This window comes from Daphnia pulicaria, chromosome 5, assembly GCF_021234035.1.
Source record: "Daphnia pulicaria isolate SC F1-1A chromosome 5, SC_F0-13Bv2, whole genome shotgun sequence".
Lineage (NCBI taxonomy): Eukaryota > Metazoa > Arthropoda > Branchiopoda > Diplostraca > Daphniidae > Daphnia > Daphnia pulicaria.
Window position 1 is genome coordinate 394,775 of NC_060917.1, and position 13,445 is coordinate 408,219.

The 13,445-nt window shown below is 42.1% G+C and overlaps 1 protein-coding gene across 1 annotated transcript in view; it reads left to right on the top strand.

The window, feature by feature from the left end:
- The window catches only part of LOC124340657, a 37,468-nt gene that overhangs the window by 734 nt on the left and 23,289 nt on the right, over positions 1 to 13,445 (top strand). The gene's annotated exons all lie outside the window — the stretch shown is intronic.

Here is a 13,445-nt window from a genome sequence, read left to right on the forward strand (position 1 = left end):
TTCCTCCTTTTATTTCATTTTTTTTCCTTATTCCAATTTTATTCTTGGATTGTACAAAATAACCAGCAGCTATTCTACTTGACTTTTATACAACGTAGAATTGCTGTTGTATAAGAAATTATTGGCCTTATCCTATTATGCCGCCCTGAGCAATTCTTTTTTCACGGTATTATTAGTACATATATCATCGGCTTACATACACATCTATCCGGCTGGTTATTTATGCAGGCTTAGAGATGCGAGATGCGAAATGGGACGCGGGGTGTTTTGCGGCTGATTCACCCGCCGTCAATAGCCCTATATCCATAATGTATTTCTATTTTTCCTATTTGAGTAAATGGGCTGGCTTATTAACTATGAATGATTCTTAATGGATTATTCCTGTCTGCCGACTGAAATTCTTATAACGTTATTGGCCGGGAACGCCCCGTTCCCATGAATTTATGCACGCGCCTGAATTAACGGATAATGACGTATAGAGAATTATTAGACGCTGCCAAACGACAGAATGCTAATAAGACAAATTCACCCCGCCCAGCACCGCTGGGCTCATAAAGTTCACGGAGAAAAGTCCGTCACCTTACGGAGATAGAGACGACTTCTATAAAAGCTAAAATAGCTGGCCTGTACATAATGCGGAATGGTAATTATACAGGCGGGACCAGCACGTGTGCTTCATTTTCCTCCCCTGCTATCTCCGCCGATTGCCAGCAGCCAAGCCCGTCCAGCCCCTCGTCTTTCATGACCTTTTCACAAAGTGGCCAGGCCGTTCGGGCAGATGGCTGATGAGATGAAATTAGCAATGCAGCAACAGTAGGCCGAAATATAACACAGGCGCGCCCAAGCCAGCGACCATAGTTCTAATAAGTCTCCAGCAGCATCAGCCAAAAAAGTCGTCGCGTGTACATATACATAGGCGTGGCCCTGTTTGGTATGCTGGGCTGGTTCCCATCAAGGAGGTTCCCACGGTACGACTTGTCAACTCGTTGCCCAGAGCTGAAAATTGCCTGTGTTTGAACTGGGAACGGGACTATAGGCTTCTCCTGGTCAATACGCGTCCATCACATACGGGCCTTTAGTGGTGACCCGAGAGAGTGGTCTGCTGATGGTCTGGCCGTTCTTTTCCGACGCCTCGGCCTAAATGGAATGAGACGCCCAGTGCAGCAGCAGCAGCAGCTTCTCTCCCGTTTCTATTGTAGACGTGCGGGGGCTGTTCCCATTGATTTGCTGCGGATGAATGAGAGAAACCAAGTCCAGCGTGAAGGCGGTCCATCGCGGAGAAACCGGATGGTCCGCTGTGTGTTCGAATCTCCGGCCTGAAAAAGATGAACGATACGAAGAGAAAAATCGTGAGCGCGGCCTTCAGCTGAGCTGCTGCTGTCTGTAGCAGCACATATCGAGTGGGAGGGATGATATACTAAGTATAAATAAAATCAAAAAGCGGAAGGAAAATCTAGGGTAAAACAGCGAACTGGGACAGCGTTTTTCCTAATAGACTTTCTTATGGCATTTACGTGTATCGACGAAATGCGAATTATGGGACAAAACGTGTAATCATGGGACAAAAAATGCTAATTGGGACAGACTTATTTTTAAAAACTAATTATTTCATTCGACGCAGAATTTTTTTCTGAATCGAATTGCTTAAGACACTAAGTATGGTGCAATAGAAAAATATTAAGATATTCTGATTTAAAAAATCCAAATATTGAGCTGTCAGAAAGTTTTTCAGTCTGCTAAACAATTTCGATCGTGTTTCAAAACTGTTCAACAGCACAAAAATGTGATTTTGAAAATCTTATGATCTTATTAGCTTAATCTAAAAGGTATAACATACTATTTACAAAATAAAAAACTTAACTAAATTCTGTTGTTCATTTATCGAGAAATTCGATTGGGAAGTTGGACGTCCGTGTTGCGAATGTCCCAAACTTACGCAAAACGAGGTTTAGCTTTACCTTATGTTTCATCAATATATAATGGCGTAGCGGTGTAATCACGGCGAACGAAGAAGATTGTTGTGAGTTCGATACTCACAAATGACTAAACGTTTAATTGTGTTATCGGCAACAAGTCTTATTCTCTTTGATAATTGCGATCATTTGAAATGAAATCGCGATATCAAATGAAAATAGAAATGAAATTGGGTGGTTGGCTTAGGTTTCGCTAATGAAATGTTAACATGTCATGTTTGAAAAAATTGTTATTGGTGGTCTAGTGGATAAGGTAGTAGATTGCTACTACAAAGGTCGTAGGTTCAAGTCTTGAATATGTTGAAGATCTTACTAGTGATTTATGGATCAGAGCGGGATTTCTAACCGAATAACTTTTTTAAAAAATTCATTTGACAATGGACGTTAATCAGGAATTTTTTAAAGATATAAATACAATTGGGAATTAAACCACGAATTAATTATTTGTTTTTACCGGATATGTGATTCGAACCTCATACCCCAAGGATACCGCGCATTCCAATCTAGCATTAAACCTCGGAGCTACGATTTGTTTCGAAGATGTCTGCGATAGAGTATTGTATAGTATAGACAAAGTCCCCCATTCGGCTGTCCCAATTAGCATCATAGCACCTTATGGCAGCAAAACTGCAACTATTTTTTCAAAAAAATTATCGGTTTTTCGTTCTTTTTGCATTTTTTAAAGCGAATCCCAAACATTTTATGAAAGTGTAAGGGATTAATGAAAAAAGTTAAGAATTAAATAATATTGCCAATAAAATAATAAGGGGCTATAGTTTGGGACATAAGATAGGGCACTATGAGAAAGAAGAGCCATTATCTAATTCAAATATTGACATAAAATTCAAAAATTTTCGCGAAAATTCCTGAAACCCTATTCGCTTTCAATGCCATTTTATGAAAAGAATAAAAAACAAATAAGTTGAAATGACAATTTTCTTGAACCTGGATAGAATCGATCCTGAGTCCCTGAAATATTATTTTTCAAAAAGTGCTTAAATGACAAAATGAAACCCTAAACATTATACATCAATCGATTCGCCTTCAAATTCTGCGTCGATTGATGTACAGACATGGCGAAATAACGAAAAAAAAATTTTTTTCAAAATTGTTTGTCCCGATTCGCGTCTGCTGTCCCAAATTCGCATTTTTCTTCCATTTCCTGGTAATGAAATATTTCGATAAATATTCAAAATACTGACAAAACCTTTTACAATATTGTAGAACTTTTCATTCTCTATCTTTTGATATAATTATTTAAGGGATTACTTCACTTATACTCTAGATATTCCTTATGCCGTAACTATTTTTGCTAACAGCCAACACAGAGCCCAAATTTCTTGGCCGTAAGCAAAATTCTGAAATTGCAATTAACGATATCTCGTTTAATTCTGAATATTATATGACGCCCTTTTGCTTAATTGCGTATCCCCCCCTATATTTTAAATTTAATGAATTAGATTTTGCAATAAACCTCAAAATTTTTTGTATTTTACTTTAAGAAAAAAAAGTCGATTTGTGTCCCAATTCGCGTTTTTGCCGGCCGTGTCCCAGTTCGCTGTTTTACCCTATAATTGTATATCTATTGGATTGGCTATTTAGACGGAATTAAATATCTTGCGATGATTTATGAATAATCCAAACGTTATTAATTTATATTCGCATCGTGGAGCCATTCGTACCCTGCCGCCCACGAAGTTTGACATGACGAAGATAAATATTACTTTTTTTCTCGCTTTTTTTGAAGTCAAACAAATTGAAAAGCTGACCCTACCTGAAGTTGGCGGGAGAAGAGGCAGAGGAAAGGAATGAAAAAAAAATTAATTCGCTTTGTTATATAACAAGCTCCTGACGGAAAGTCTAGACTCGAGTATAGCCGCTCTAAATGAAAGAATTCTTCCAACTCATTTCCATCGGATTTTTTGTTTCTGAGAGAGGAAAGAAAAGATCAAACGAGACGAGAAAATGAAACACATTCTCCGGCGTCGACAGCTTGTGTGTGTTTTTTTTTTTAAATCACGAAAACAATTGACAAGGACCAGACGTCAACCTACACACACCCACGTCAGCCGGCGGCCAAAATAAGCAATTACGACTGAACTGCTGGGATGAGTCTATTAAAAAAATTATTTCCACATGGTTTATCCCGGTTCCGTCTATATAAGACGGGGATTAGAGATGCAAAAAACCTTTAGGACACTGTCTATAAACTATAGGCCACCACGTATGGGTCTGTGCACTTTTGTAGGCCTGTCGGTATCAAATAAACACAGCAGAACCACACTGTCATCATCTCATAAATAGTCGGGCCATCAAAGGAGCTAGACGACTGTTTTTAGGCCTCTCGGCGGTCGCACGGGGGGGGGAGGGCAATATGGCGAGGGCAAAGCCGAATGAAGAAGAAGTTTTGGGGGAAAATAAGAATAATAAGAATATAAGCCAGTAGCAGCATCGACTTGGAAAAGCAGGGGGCCAAAGGATTTTCTAGGCCACCGAACAGCAGAAGCGCATCAAGAAGGAAAAAGACATGGCCGAGCATCCAGTGCCCGGATAAGAAGAGCGTTGGGGTGCCCCCCCCCCCCCCCCATCCGCCGGAGCTCCGCCAAATGAATCCCGGCCGCAGCACTACGCCATAAGTTTTGTGAACTAGGCGCGCGGCCACCGTATATACTCCGCATAGATTGGAAGCCGGCTTTTTGACAGTCAAGTGTATTATACCGCGGAATTATGAAGCCGTAAAGTCTCTGGCGAAAACAGAAACAAGCTTCTCTCCGAAAGACTCTACGCCCCTTTGAGGGAAAAATGCGGACCATTTCTAGACGCAATATGATTTAAAATATGACATTCAATATTATTTTTGTAGTAAATAGATATAGGCTAGTATAGGGCTGGGGGGTGGCTTAAATCTCTATCTAGAACTGCTGGGCCTGCCTGTCGGTCGTACTAGTCCGGGGCCTATAAAAGAGAATAGCTCGGAGGATAACCTAGACGCTGAACAATCCTGAATATGTGTCTGTCTATCTGTCTGGCAACTTATAGACGAAGGGGGGGGGGGCGTTAGGAAGTTTTTCTGAGCTGTTCTGCCGGGCAACCGAATCCTGCAAAATGTCAACAACACGCAGGATATAGTGTGCGGTGTGTGTGTCTTAGCTGGCGTGCGGAATGGAGAGAGAGGCTGGCTGGGTGTCAGTCGGTAGAGCGAAACAGTCGTCGACAGCCACACACAACGAAGAAGATAATAAGTTTCAAAACTATGGCGGGTATTACACAAAGAAAAACCAAATGACAACCAAATAGGAGCTAGGATAAATTAATTCTCTCATTACTTTATGGACGTGTATAAATAACAGATGACGGAGACTCTGTGTGTGTTTTTTTTTTCCCGTCGTCACATGCACACGGCACGTATGTGTATTTAGTAGCTGCTGCAACGAAGAAATGTTGCCCCCCCATGTTTAGAACGTCGACATGAGTGTGTAACTGTGTGTTTCAGCTGATAGAGGGATTTATTATACCGCGGGCCGTCGACGATGTAATAATAAGACAACAGGCCACTTGCCCGGCAGCAGCTCCTGTGTCCGTACTACACACACAAGCTGAAAGGATGGGGGCATTGAAAATGAATTAGATAAGGCGCCCAGCAGCAGTTGCAGCAGCACTCTGGCTGTTATATAGCTCTCCTCTCTCTATATAGGCTAGTACATACGGGGGGGCCTTGATGCTTTTCTCAGCTGCGAGTATTGATCTGGCTGCTGCTCTTCATCGTCCTTCCTTTGCCTCCTCTCTGCTCCTCCTTTCGCCATCCCGTTCTCACTTTTTATTTTTTGGCCGCGGTCTTGTCGCTCGCCATCTCTCCTCGAACGTTGGTTTATAGAGCCGGCCCAAAGAGAGATGATGATACGGCCTTTCACTTTTTGTTTTCATTTCCAATGAAAGACCTGAAGCCTTCAGGTTTGAGTCGAGGAATAGCCCCATCAACCGCCCACGTCTCAATAACTCTGGGACGTGTGACTGTGTGGGCCACCATGTGGAGTTGATCTGTACCTTCTCCGACCTTCTCTGTACTATCTATACGCTTGACCTCTCTTGTTTAAAGACGGCCCGAAATCTCCCTTGGACTCTGGCAATCGAACTTGTTCATTAAGAAATGTTTTGTCGCCTTATAACTTGGCCATCAAACAATCAAGAAGGTCCCACTGTCTCAGACTTAGTTAGAATACACAGCTATAGTGCTGGTATAGCACTTCAAGAATTCAAAAGCCACCCGGTGCTATAGTGTGGCCGCTGATATATTCCGTCTGTTTGTATTACGACATATACATCAATGGCTGATGGCTGATGGCATCAATGGCTGATCAATGGCTGAAAGCCACTTGGCCGTCTGCCGTTGGCTTGCTGGTCAATCTAATCCTTGTATATAAATCAGTCCGGGGATTCTGATAAAAAAACCTAATGATAATTGCACGCCACTTGGCCAGCGGGCTACTACTGCACTCGCCTCTGTCCCAAGTCTATAAAACAACCGATCTGTTTAGTAAACATCAAACGACTGCTAAATGATACACACCTCGTCTATTCTCTCTCCTCTTTTCAGACTCGCTGTGTTTACGTTTAGCCAAAACTTTTATGAAGACACACCATCACACTTTTATTATATGTACCTGCGGCCAAGTTTGGATGAGCAGTCCGTCGTTCCAGATAGAGCCAAGTCTTGTGTGTATACAAAAGATAGAACTATAGAGAGACAGCGAAGAGGGGCACAACTTCTTGCCACCGCAACTTCACATTCTCATCTAAATTCGACTATAGTGATGCTAAAAGGATCGTCCTCCTCCTCTATCACGCCAGACGTGGCTGAGGGGCAAAGTCGGGATATAGACAACCAGCACGGCCACCCAGACAGCAGCAGCACTATTGCTGGGCTGGCTGGCATCTATAACACAATGTTGCGGGGATGAACCGGGATGAACTAGGGAAACTTGTCGATTGGCTTTCGTCTCTTCCACAATCCAACATCTCGCGGGAGACGTGCATATAATACTCCTGTATTGCAGCTAGGCGCTAGGCACTCTTTATATTATGCTTTTGGGCAGAGATTTCTAGGTACGTGTAGTCGTGTAGTTTTGTCAACCGATTCTTTATTCAAAAGAGCCTCATTATTGGCTTTCGGGGAGAGACTTCTGAGGAATGCGATAATGCACGACTAAAGACGACATTTGTAAAATATGATTTGGAGATTTCTTTATATTCAAGTAGTGAATTTGTGATGGAATTTAATTCGCAGAACTCGGAACCCTTTTTTCTCTTGATTTTCTTCAGCAGTGGTTTATAGTACCGGTACCCAACCCGACTCGTTATTATCTGATTAGGGAAACAGGAAGTAACATCAACAATAAAAGACGCTCTGGCATCAGTGTGCAACTTATTCATACGACTCTATAGTGCATAGTAGCGACAACTTGGCCGACTTTGTTGTATGCGATTATAGTCAATATTGCACCCAACAGCCCGTGTGAAATCAAGAACAAAGTCGCCTGATTAAAAAGGTGAGATTATAAAAAAAAAAAAAAAAAAATCTGACGCTCCTGACATGCAAATGAGATTCGCGTGAATCTCGGCTGTTGTTGATGGGGCGTTAACACCGGCGAACTTTGTTCAACTTTGAAAGGGGTGAGGTAGAAAAATGGAAAGCGCTTGGGAAAGAATGAAAATTTAGCCCAAAAAAAAAAAATAAGACAATGGAGGAAACGAGCGACTAGATCAATCCCAGGCTGTGATAATATCCGCAGCCCTGGCGCCCCGTGTTTGCGTCACTGGCGGCTCACGGTGGGTGTCTTTGTTTATATATTCCCTCCTTTAGCCGTAGAAATAACAGACCCCTCCCTTTTAGACGGCCTCCGTCTAAGAAATTTAAGACGATAGAATAACCGAGGAGGTGGCAAACTGCTGGCAACGACCGAACTTTTTGGTGAAAAAAAAAAAATAATAATAATATAAAAGAAATGATGCGCTTTCAAAAAAGTGGGTGTGGCGGCGCAAAAGAATATACCAACAAACTAGAGAGAGAGAGAGAGGGGGGGGGGACTCATATTTAGAGCTCTGAAGAGATCTGTCGTTGGATCACAGTACCCCATAAGCTATCACAACCGCTGACATTTTATTTTCCCGGAAAGAACAAAAAAAAAAAAGGGAAATGTATCTAATGTTATTGGGTGCGAGATAATATAACCTGAATATAACCCTGTAGAGCAAAAGATAGGCTTCATTCCGGAGCGCACATATCCCGCGGAATATTATACAGTCAGCGTTATACTCGTCTTTCCCCCTTTTTTTTTAGCGAATAGCTTTTGACTTTCGATGTTATCTGATATGCCGTCCTTAAATCTTATCTTGCGGCTCCGTCTAAATGTTCAAGCGCTCTTACACAGCCATTCAAAAAAGAAAACGACACGCAGCCGTGTGACGTTTTGGCTAGACCATGAACAATGTAAAACGTAACCGCATCCCGATCGTTATAAGACTTATCATATAGTCTACGGGCAGTTGCGGATCGAGCCCACAGGTCAGAAGCAGCTAACAGAAACGGGCGGTCGATTTCTTGTCCTCTCTTTTTATAAATAAGATGTCCGATAAATGGACGTACACAGTCCTATAAACGTATAGGAGGTGGACAGTCTGCTGGTCGATAGTTTTGCTTCTCCGATGCTGCTGGCGGCGTGCAAACGGGAGAAAAAAAATAAAGTTACAAATAAAATAGTAGTTTACAAACACTCACACACACACATCTTTCCGACGGCGGCCTGCGAGTCGCTAAACGGGCATGATTTAGCGAAGGTTATACACGCGTTCATGACGTCAATAATACATCTTTGGCAAGGGCGACGAGTGCGCGAAAGTTTGGCGTGGCCACTTTCTCCTTTAAATTATTAATAGACGCCGAAAAAATGATCGCATGAATTTGACGAAATCTAAATAAATTGGTAGAGCCATCAGCCTATCAACACCAGCAACTGGATTTCAAATTTAAAAAAAAGCTTTAATAATGCGCGGATAATATCATGTTGGCAACACGGTGCACACGGTGCATTAAGCGGCGCATCGACTTATTTCCTACTTGAATGCGTCTCACGAAAGTTTGTTTGATTCGATGCCCATATCTTTCGAGTTGGATGATGTGACCTTTTGAAGTCATTTGAAACAAAACCTTTTGTCTTCTTCTTCTTCTATATGTATCCTTTTTTTTTTTGCCTGGTGCGCCGCGCCCGTCTTGTTGTTTTCTGCCTTGCCGCGCTCGCTGACATTTCCCTCATACACGATTATGTGTGTACATATAATACAGCGGGGCTCCGCGCGCGCGCTGCCTCTAATATATATATTTTCTTTTCTTTCTTTTTTTCTGGCTGTTGTCACGAAGCTCTTTGCCCGTTTTGCGGCGGCCAGCTCGTGTGCCGGGAAGTAAAACATGTGCGGTGTGAGCGTGTCAGCACGCGCTCCTTTTCTCTTCTCCCCTCCTCCCATACAGCCCGGCGGTGTTGTCGCAATCAATTATGGTTCGTCACTGTGACGACTGTATATCACCGTCTGACTTGGCTTATAAAGCCTCTTCTTTTTCTTCTTTTTTCTATCACAGAGAAATACAAAAGTTTTCAAGAAATCAGGAACTGTATAGATTGTGAAAGAAAGAAATGGCCCTATAAAGTAGATCGAATTATTATGTCTGCTATAGGTGTGTGTGTAGAGTAAAAAGGGCAAGCGAAATGGAATGAAAATCACGCAAAGTGATTGAGTCTTATTAAAGTTGTTGGGAGGAGGAAGAAGAAAAGGGCGCAAGCAGCAACTCACGAACACGTTAGAAGACAAAATCGAAAGTTTTGTAGATTTTTCCCTCTAAATGCCGAAAGCTTTCGGTCCGGCGTCTTTGCGTGAATTTCAACTTGTTTTTTTTTTTTTTGTTTTTTTTTTTATCGTCGTCTCTCTTGGAGTCGTGTGATGTTCCGCCCTACTTTTCAATTTTCGACGCCAGCCCCCCCCACCCATTTTTTTTTTCAAATTGAATATAGCTGTTCACTCGTCGTTTCATTCGCCTTAATGCGATTCCCTCGCCGAAGAGATCCAAGAGATTTTGATCCTTTTGCTCGTGAAGAGGATTCTTTTGATTCCCCTTCGCCCCGGTTATTCGACATTGTCGAAAAAAGGGAAAGAAAAAAAACACATACACAAAACGTGAGTGGAAGAAAAGAAAATAGTTCCTGGATAATATTATAAATATAATCCAATATTATATATCTATAATTAATATAATATTGGCTACTAGATCTATTCTAGCTACGCTGGGTAGCATACAGCAGCGTCGTATTGATATACCACTTTAAATTCTTGTTTTCTCGTCCGATGTAGTACAGTATTTCTATCTCGATGTCATTTTCTTTTTTTCGGAAAGAGATCCTCCTCCTCCCACGTCTTATTTTTCACTTGTACTTTTAGTTTTTCTTCCTTTTCCCCCTTTTGTTTTTTGGTTCGGCTTATTTCTTTTTACATTTTAGTTTTTTGTTGCAATTGCGCTTCGTCAGTTGCGAGACTATACCATTCGGACTGGAATGGACCGTAAAGAACCGGAGAATCGTTTGGCAGTGGTGCTAAGTGAGCTCGCTTCTTTCCCTTTTTTTCTTGTTTCTTTCTTCCTTTTTCTTATTCTCCCGTTTCCTGAAACAAACTACACAATCTCTTTTGTTGACTCGTTATAGACATTTTTTTTTCTTCTTCTTCTTCTCTCGTTTGTCTTGTAGTTTTATTTATTTATCCATGTTTTTGTTTTTTTCCCGTAGACAGTACCGAGAAGCAGAAAACAGTACGTGCTCTTTATATCTATACGTCTATATACCGTATATAGATATATACCAGCCGCGTATTTCTTCCGTACCGCTGTACACGTCCTTCGCCTTAAACCCATTCGCAATTTCTGCATCTAATAGCTCGCTTGCCCACGCTTTTCTTTTATTTTCATTCCGGTTGGAATGAGTCCATATATAGACTTATCTCGAGACTTCAAGAAACTGCCTAGTATATTCTCTACAACAACGTATTACGGCATATCCTAGAGTTATCTCTTTAGCGGCAGCAGCAGCGGCAGAGGCATGTATAGACACTCATTTATAGAGAAATAGCGTCGGCACGTATACGGTCTATATGTATATGTGCGCAGAACAACTATAGACACATCTGTATAGAGTGGGAGGCTAAAGTTTTCGGGAAGCCATCGGGTCGAGTTAATCTCAGCTCTCGCGGAGCAAGTGCAAAAGAGGGAGAGAGGTCGAAACTTAATGGAAGCTCTCAGCAGCAGAGAGTCTCAAGCCAAGCAGCTAGGGCGTTATGTAACAAACGGGGCAAACACAGCAGCAGCAGCAGCAGCGGCCGTATAGACACACACACAATCTCAAACAACGAGACGTTAATGAGCTCAGTGTCATATTCCTTGCCAATATAGCTATACTGGCATATAAAAATAAGTAGCGCTTGGCAATCAGCGGAGATATGCACTAGAAGAGAGGAGGGACTATATATATAACCCCCCACAAAAGTATGAAACAAATGAAAAGCCACAGAGTGGAGGGAATATCAAATAAAAGCATCAAAGGCTGAGAGAGAACAGAAGTCAACGACTGCAGCGCAGAGCTGAGAGATACAGGCCAAAGTGGTTCGTGTGCTCTTTCGTCTCAGTGCTGGCTCTTCCTTGTGCTGCGCATCAGCCAGAGAAAGAAATAGAGAACGCACACAGAGTAGGAGAGCTATATCTGCTGTTGTATCAACACGCAGATGGAGCCCATCAACGGATAGTTGTTCGTCTTTGCCATTTGCTTCTTCTTCTTCTTTCTTCGTGCCCCTTGACGATCGTTAAAGAAAACGAGAAGAGACGAACGTTCTAACTGGAGACGAGGGAGCCCACCCGCTGCGATGGGCTCGCAAATTTCCTCGGCGTTGATAGAGCGAGAGCTGATGAAATACTATAGATTATGTGTGTACTCTGCTGTATACATCTGCAGAGAAACGGAATAATAACAACAACAGCCAACAACATCAAGTACATAAATATAAACCTGATTATTTCGGAAGCGAAATATAAAAATGAAGAGAGTATAAGCCAATTGAATGAGAGTGACGAACTATGCAATGCTGTTAATCTTTGGCTGTCATTTATATTATAGCCGAGCTAAAGGGAAAATGTTGAATCAATCATGGCAACTCTCGTGATGTGGCCCTTTTTATTGCGCGTGTATAACAAATGAACGCGGCCATTGTGCAACAAATACGACAAAGCCACCGGAAATGCGTTTGGATGGAAAAGGATCGATTTTTTTTTTTTTTTTAAAATTATCTATCTGAAAGAAGCCGCGAAATCCTGGCGCCGGGGGTTATAATATCTCGGGAGAACAAAGAAGAGCTAAAGTCTATAACCAGCAGCCGATCTTGAATGACAAACATGTGCGGCCTTATATTTTTTAACGCAAATAAATTCTATTGGGCGAGTTGATTGCGTGGTCTATACAATCTACGCCATCTATATCCATCAGTCTTTAAAGCCCAGACGGACATATAAAGGAGCGCGCTGAGTGCCAGCAGCCGTACTTTCCACATTATATGTCGCACACGTGTCTTGGGTGAAAGATAAACTCGTTCCCGCATGCTGCAACTCCCGGCTCGTTGCTGGGGTGAATATAGCCTTTAAAAAATCCACCGCCTCAAATGTATATTCAACTGAATTCCCCTGAAATTCTCTGGATTAGACAGTAGTAGTACTCCGATCCTTGGAAAATATCAACCTGAAAGTGTAAACAAACACTCGGCTGGGTCAATACTCATATGATGATGTAACTCTGATGATTTACTCATGCCAACTGTGTCTGCGACGAATTTCCATGTCCAATGAAAGTTGATGTTGTATAGGTGGACAGAGTTGATGTCGGACGGAAATCTCGTATCTAAATAAATCAAAGGTATATACTGTCATTGCCTTTCGGCATATCAGCTGGACAAAAGAAGCCCCGTCTCACACATCACACCGTATATATCCTTTGTTGTTTTCTATAAACGACTTCAAAGTCCTTCTGCGAATCTTCACCTGATGCTATTGTCAGTTTGTCACCGGCAGGAACCAGCACCGACACAGTGGACGGGTTGTTGGGTTCCTTATTCGCTCCTTTCTTTTTTTCTAATCTGGCTGATAGGGTGTCCGTCAAGTCTATATATAACAACCGAGAGGACGACGCAATAGCACAAGACAGGCAGAAATCAAACACTGACCGATCCTCGTGAGCTATTGGGCACGTACTCTTATATAGACGCGGATCTAGTACTATAGTATACTTCAGTTGACTTTCTGGATTATTGACTTGTCAAGGGAAAAGGCGACTGCTTTGGCAAAATGAGAAAACATACACAGGATATATATACGTACTGTGATGTGCCGCTAACAGG